The following is a 7,265-nucleotide window of genomic DNA, read 5'->3' as shown; positions in this document are numbered from 1 at the left end:
TCTATTTCTAGCCGATTTTACCATGTGTTAATTATCAGAGTGATTGAAATAAATACCGCCTCTGTCGGCTTGAAATCGATTAACATGCAAGAAAACAATTGATCAGACTATTCACAAGACAAATATAAATCTGACAATCAATAAAATAAAATCAACTCTGAAAAATCCCAAACAAACATCCAAGTTTTCTACATAAATTTGTTCGGCCCAATCACGACGTCTTGGTTGAAAATAAACTACTCAATAATTAAAAATAATAATTCAAAAATAAAAATAAGAAGAAGAAAAGAAAAGAAGAAATCTTCTCTCCCAAGCCTTGTAGCCGCCTCTCTTGCGTTCTCTGCGTTCTGGAACTTCCCAACCCTAAAAAATATGCTATATCTTGTATATATATGGTCCGGAACGCCTACCAGTTAATTTCCTCTCAAAACAAGGATTTTTCCGAACACATATGACACCGAAAGACGCGCGCGCGCAGCATTAAAAAACAGAAGTCTGGACGTCCGACTCGCGCGCGCGCGAGCTTGATTCTCGCGCGCGTGCAGTACAAATTTTCTGCGCCGAGCGACGATTTTCAAAAATTCATATCTCGAGATCTAGCCGTCGGATCAAGCTGAAATTTGGACAGCAGCTTCAAAACATCCTGAACTTTAATCTGAACGGTTGAGATCGGATTTGATATTTCTAGAATGTAATTTAATTTTTCGAACAAAGTTTCTTCGTAATTCACACTTCAAAAATCCATTTTCCTACAAAATCAACCCGAGGAGTGAAATACACACATATGCACTAAAACACATAAAACACATAAAAATAATATGAATGCACACAAAAAAAACATAAACCTATCACAAAATAATGCATACAAAATGCACTTATCAACACCCCCATACTTAAATCTTGCTCGCCCTCGAGCAAGACATACAAAAATAATATGCAAACAATGACATAAGTAAGAATGAATCATGAACAACATAGCCTCCGATAAGTTTCAACTTCAACAACAAAAACCACAAAAACTTTTTAATTGTTCACAATACACTGTGAGTTTAACGTAAAAGTGTGTGTGTGTCATGTCATTCCAGTTTCATGCAACTTCAAAAGAATCTGTCCTAAGAATGCTTAGCAACCTATGACAATTCAATGCAAGTATCACAATCCAGCACTCCATCATCTCAACAATCCCAAACAAAAACATGCACTTTCTTGAGATTAATTACGTACCTCCGGATTTTGCACCCGATATTTTTAATAAGCCCCAATAATTACCCGCAAGCTTAGCTATGACTAAGATAGGATTCAAATTTCAATCCCCTCGTCTATTGCTCGGATGGAGCATCAATCCCATTAAACCCGCAAATTTAGCTATGGAACAAATATTAGGATTTCAATTATTGTCCAAGCCCGGATGGAATTGTTACTTTAAAATTTTAAATTTATTAACCCCATGGAATCCGCATACTTAGTCAAGAACAAGAGATTAGGATTTCAATCTCTGCTCGTAACCCGGATGGAGTTAACTTAATTTTCAACAAAAGTTTTTTCAAAAATTTTATAAGTACGCCCAAGATCATACATGAAATGTCTAACAACTATCAAGAATCCAAAGACACTATCATGATCAACAAACATCTATTGTCGTGCAATGGTCAAACAAACACGAACAACATCAATTGCATCGTTACACTACACCAGTCTAACACGCGTGCTTAAAAATATTCACTATTCAACCAACAGTTTCTCATGTTCAATCAAAAGCAACATTTTCTAAAATTTTTTTTTTCAACTCTATCATCATCGGCTAACATTCATCATTCTACTCATGCAAGACAACACAAACAACAACAAAATGATATGCATGATTACGAACCAAACACAAAAAGTAAACCAAATGAATGCAAACAGAATGAACACAAACATAATAACTAAACAACAACACAATAACCAATGCAATAAACTATTCTACCTCCCATACTTATCCAAAGCATTGCCCTCAATGCTTTAGAACAATGAATAGAATTCAAAACAAACACACAATAAAAATAAAAATAACACTCCCCTGGTTGCGTATTCTTCCTCTTCCTTCTTGACAATATCAGCTGGGACAGCGGTAGCAGACTGTGTATATCGGGCAGGCTCGGCAAACTTGAATGGGAAAGAAGTAAAAATAAAATAAAAAAAACAAAAACCAAAAATAAAATAAAAAACAAGGGAAAGAACACTGGGTTTCCTCCCAGTCAGCGCTAAATTTATAGTCTAATGCCCGACTATGCAGAAGCAACCATCAAAGAGTGGCTGCCGCCCATAGTAAGAATCATACGATTCTACGTATGGGTCTTGATTTCCTTCGCCCTCAAGATTGGCGTGATATTGACAATTTAAGCTTGTCGGTCCAACAACACTCAGTCTGAACTGATTAGTTTGGAAGGAGATTCGGATTGCAGGCTGAAGCTCATGGAGGATGGAATATTTTGGAGGTGGCGTCAATGGCAAGAAAGAATCTTCTAACGGTGTACATGGAACAACCATTGACGAGGTAAAATCTGTAGTATTGTATGTTTCTTCCTCCTCCAAGTCCACTATTGGCTCTTCTTCACAAGAAAATTCCTCAAAAATTATTTCATCATGCGCTGGCTCAGTTACTTCTGTAGTGACCCAGTATGGTATCACCTACTAACTGGCAACTAATAGCATGCATTAAACTTAATACAGCGAAATAACATAACAGAGTAAAACATGCGGAAATAAAACCATAAAATACATATCAGCTTAGTAATAAAATCCAGGCTTAAATTTGTAGCGATACAACCAAATCGAAAACTTAAACAGTAAACATTATACAGCTATATCAAATTCTACTGTATAATAAAATCCTCAAGGCTCCTGCTCCCTAGTCCTGCCTTGAACTACCAGCTCCGTCCATCCTGCGACCTGCCCCATGGAATAAGGTGTCCAAGATAACAACTAGGACGTGAGCGCTAACTCCCAGTACATAAACATGAGTACACGTAAATATATGATGCATGCAACATGATGACTGGTAACGGGTCATTCGAAAATCATGCTCAGTACCAGCGCCACATGAGTGCTGCCACCACTCGGATCAACCTCTGGGTGCAACCACACTCGTCCAGTACACCAGAGTAGACAGACATAAATGCCCCCGCCATCGCGGTACTCTCAGTGACAGACTATCGAATATAGAGCTGATCGGCTCTATAGTCAGGTATAAGGTATAGGCTCAACGTGTATATGCACATGACATATGAATATAAAAAACGGTAAATCATATCTCATGCCATATAATAATGCCAAATAAATGCAACATATAAACATTTATACTCGCTGGCAATCTCAGTCAATGTGTACGTACCTCTAGGCTAGTTCAAGTAAAATAGGATCCTAGGTTCCAAGCCTATATTCAAAAGTTCACCGTATCACTACATAAATTCTATAAGCCTTAACTAAGCTAATAAGTACTCCCAAAACTTAAACAGATTCCCGGACCATACCTTCGTCCGTAGTTAGCCCTTTGGAGTCGCTAGTCCCGGATGATTATAACCACACCTTGGTTATTCCAGAACCTCTATTATAACCGATAGGGCCCTCAAGTGTATATCTCAAACTATATAACTGAAGAATGAAACTCGGAAATTCGTATTTAGAAATAAATCTGAGAAGCCCAATTTATAGGCAAAATTCCTGGCCAGGATTGGAACTTCCGATTTCAGGATCGGAGCTTCCGATCCAGCTCACTGTGTGCATGTGTGACACATCGGGATCGAAACTTCCGATCGGGCGATCGGAGCTTCCGATATGCTCTACGTTCAACACTTGTCAAAACTCGCGGCTGAGTCATCGAGCATTGCTGGCAGCTAGAGATCGGAACTTCCGTTCCAGGATCGGAGCTTTCGATCTCTGTGCTTCCGATGAGGTTCCGAAGTGGCTAGGATCGGAGCTTCCGATCTGGGTTCGGAGCTTCCGATCCGGCCCAAAATCAAAAGCCCAAATTAAACTCCGGAATCAGTTAATTACTAACCCTTAATCATGTTTAACATATTATTATCTTAAAATGGAATCTGCGTTACTACATTCTCCCCAACCTTAGAAATTTCGTCTGCGAAATAACATCTAAAGACAAATCAAAATAACAATATGAAACATCAAACCATGTTTTATTACAACAACTGTAATTACATCTTACATTATAAATCAAAAGTACAAAGCAAACAACTCAGGATATTCCGCTTGCATACGACTTTCAGTTTCCCAACTTGCTTCTTCAATGCCTCGGCGCTGCCACTATACCATCACAAGTGGTATAGTCTTGTTCCGAAGAACTTTCTCCTTCCTATCTAGGATACGGATTGATCGTTCAACAAAAGACAAATCTGGCTCTAACAGAATATCAGTAGACTGAATCACATGAGATTCATCAGCTATATACTGTCGAAGTAACGACACATGAAAAACATTATGTATACTGGAAAGAGTTGGCGGTAAAGCCAAACGATATGCAACATCTCCGATCTTCGAATTAACGACACATGAAAAACATTATGTATACTGGAAAGAGTTGGCGGTAAAGCCAAACGATATGCAACATCTCCGATCTTTTCCAGTATCTGGAAAGGTCCAATAAAACAAGGAGCTAACTTGCCTTTCACGCCGAATCTCATCACCTTTCTGAAAGGTGATACTCGGAGAAACACATATTCACCAGGCTCAAACTGAAGTGGCCTGAGACAAATATTAGCATAACTGGCTTGTCTATCTTGAGCAACTTTGATCCTATGCTTGATCAAATCTACCTTGTCTACAATCTGCTGCACCAATTTAGGACCCTCGACTTGTCGTTCCCCGACTTCATCCCAAAATAACGGAGTACGACACCGTCGACCGTACAATGCCTCGAAAGGTGCCATATAAATACTACGATGATAACTGTTATTGTAGGCAAAATCGATCAAAGGTAACTGATCCTGCCAAGATAAGACAAAATCCATGACAGAAGAACGTAGCATATCCTCCAGCGTACGAATCGTCCGTTCTGACTGCCCGTCAGTCTCCGGATGATATGCAGTGCTCAAACTCAGAGTGGTACCCAACGCCTCCTAAAAACTACCCCAAAACGTGAGGTAAATCGCGGATCTCTATCACTGACTATGCTCACTGGAATCCCATGTAATCGTACTATCTCCTGGATGTATAAACGTGCCATGCGATCATAAGAATACTCCCGGTTATAAGGAATAAAGTGTGCTGATTTTGTCAAACGGTCAACAACGACCCAGATAGCATCACACTGACGTGAAGTCATAGGTAAGTGGGTAACAAAATCCATAGTTACGTGCTCCCACTTCCATTCGGAAATCTCAAGATTCTGTAGTAATCCACCTTGTCGTCGGTGTTCAGCCTTGTCCTGTTGACAAACCAAACATCTTGAAACAAATTGATACACACTTCGCTTCATCCCTTTCCACCAGAATCTAGTTCGCAAGTCCTTATACATTTTCATGCTTCCAGGATGGACTGATAATCGACTCCTATGAGCTTGAGAAAGAATATCATTCCTGAGCTCCGCAACATTAGGTACAACCACTCGATTAGATAAGCACAATAAACCATCTGCCTGAAAATGGAATCCATATGTATTAACTCTATTGGCTAGACGTGCCAAACGCTGAGTCTTAACATCAGATATCTGAGCATCTCTGATCCGAGAATACAATGCTGGCTCAGACAAAATAGTATACAACCGAATTCCATTTCTTCCTTTCTTGTGCTTGAGCGTAAAACTCAATGAACAGAACTCTTGAATCATATGAGATATTTCACTAGTCTGAAGTGCAGAAAGTCTCACCTTCCGACTCAAGGCATCAGCAGTAAGATTAACAGAACCTGGATGATATTTAATTTCACAATCATAATCCTTCAGAAGATCCATCCAGCGTCTCTGTCGCATATTCAACTCGGCCTGAGTGAATAAATACTTCAAACTCTTATGATCCGTAAATATCTCAAATTTCTCGCCATAAAGATAATGCTTCCAAATCTTGAGTGCAAATACAATGGCGGCTAATTCGATATCATGTACTGGATAATTACTCTCATGCGTCTTCAACTGTCAAGAAGCATAGACAATAACATGTCCATGCTGTGTCAGAACACATCCTATCCCCTGACCAGAGGCATCAGTATAGACAACATAACCTCCTGATCCAGAAGGTAGAGCTAGCATTGGTGCAGTAGTAAGACGTCTACGCAGCTCATGAAATGACTCCTCACATTCCGAGGACCATATGAAGGAAACATCTTTCCGAGTAAGCTGAGTCAAAGGCCTGGCCAACTGTGAAAAATTCTCGATGAACCGACGGTAATATCCAGCTAGACCCAAGAAACTACGAATCTCAGCAACCTTCGTCGGACGAGACCAGTTCAACACTGCCTCTATCGTACTAGGATTAACAGATATCCCTTCATTAGAAATCACATGACCGAGAAACACTACCCGATCAAGCCAGAATTCACACTTGCTCAATTTCGCATACAACTGCTTATCTCGTAACGTCTGTAAAACAATCCTTAGATGTTGTTCATGCTCATCCTTGTCATGAGAATAGACAAGAATATCATCAATGAAGACGATGACAAATCTATCCAGATACTCTCGAAATATCTGATTCATCAGATTCATAAAGACTGCCGGTGCATACGTCAAACCGAATGCCATCACCAGAAATTCATAATGCCCATATCTGGTTCTGAAAGCAGTCGTAGATATATCTGAGTCTCGTACCCGAATCTGATGGTATCCAGATCTCAAATCTATCTTCGAGTAAACAGAAGTACCCTGTAATTGATCGAACAGATCATCAATCCGCGGCAAAGGATACTTATTCTTGATGGTGACATGATTCAGCTTCCTGTAATCAATACATAATCGCATCGATCCATCTTTCTTCTTGAAAAATAAAATAGGTGCTCCCCACGGAGAAACACTCGGATGAATATATCCCTTATCAAGCAAATCCTGTAATTGTTGTTTCAATTCCCTCATCTCTTAAGGTGCCAGATGATAAGGTGCTCGGGATATAGGCGTAGTTCCTGGTACTAAATCAATACCAAATTCAACCTCTCGCGCCGGAGGAAAACCAGGAATCTTATCAGGGAATACATCAGGAAACTTGCTGACAATCGGTAATTGACCAATACCCGTACTACTTGTGGACATATCAACTGCATATATGAGGTAGCCCTCCCAA

The sequence above is a fragment of the Henckelia pumila genome, chromosome 3, assembly GCF_033568475.1.
Source record: "Henckelia pumila isolate YLH828 chromosome 3, ASM3356847v2, whole genome shotgun sequence".
Lineage (NCBI taxonomy): Eukaryota > Viridiplantae > Streptophyta > Magnoliopsida > Lamiales > Gesneriaceae > Henckelia > Henckelia pumila.
This window is presented reverse-complemented; position numbering follows the sequence as displayed.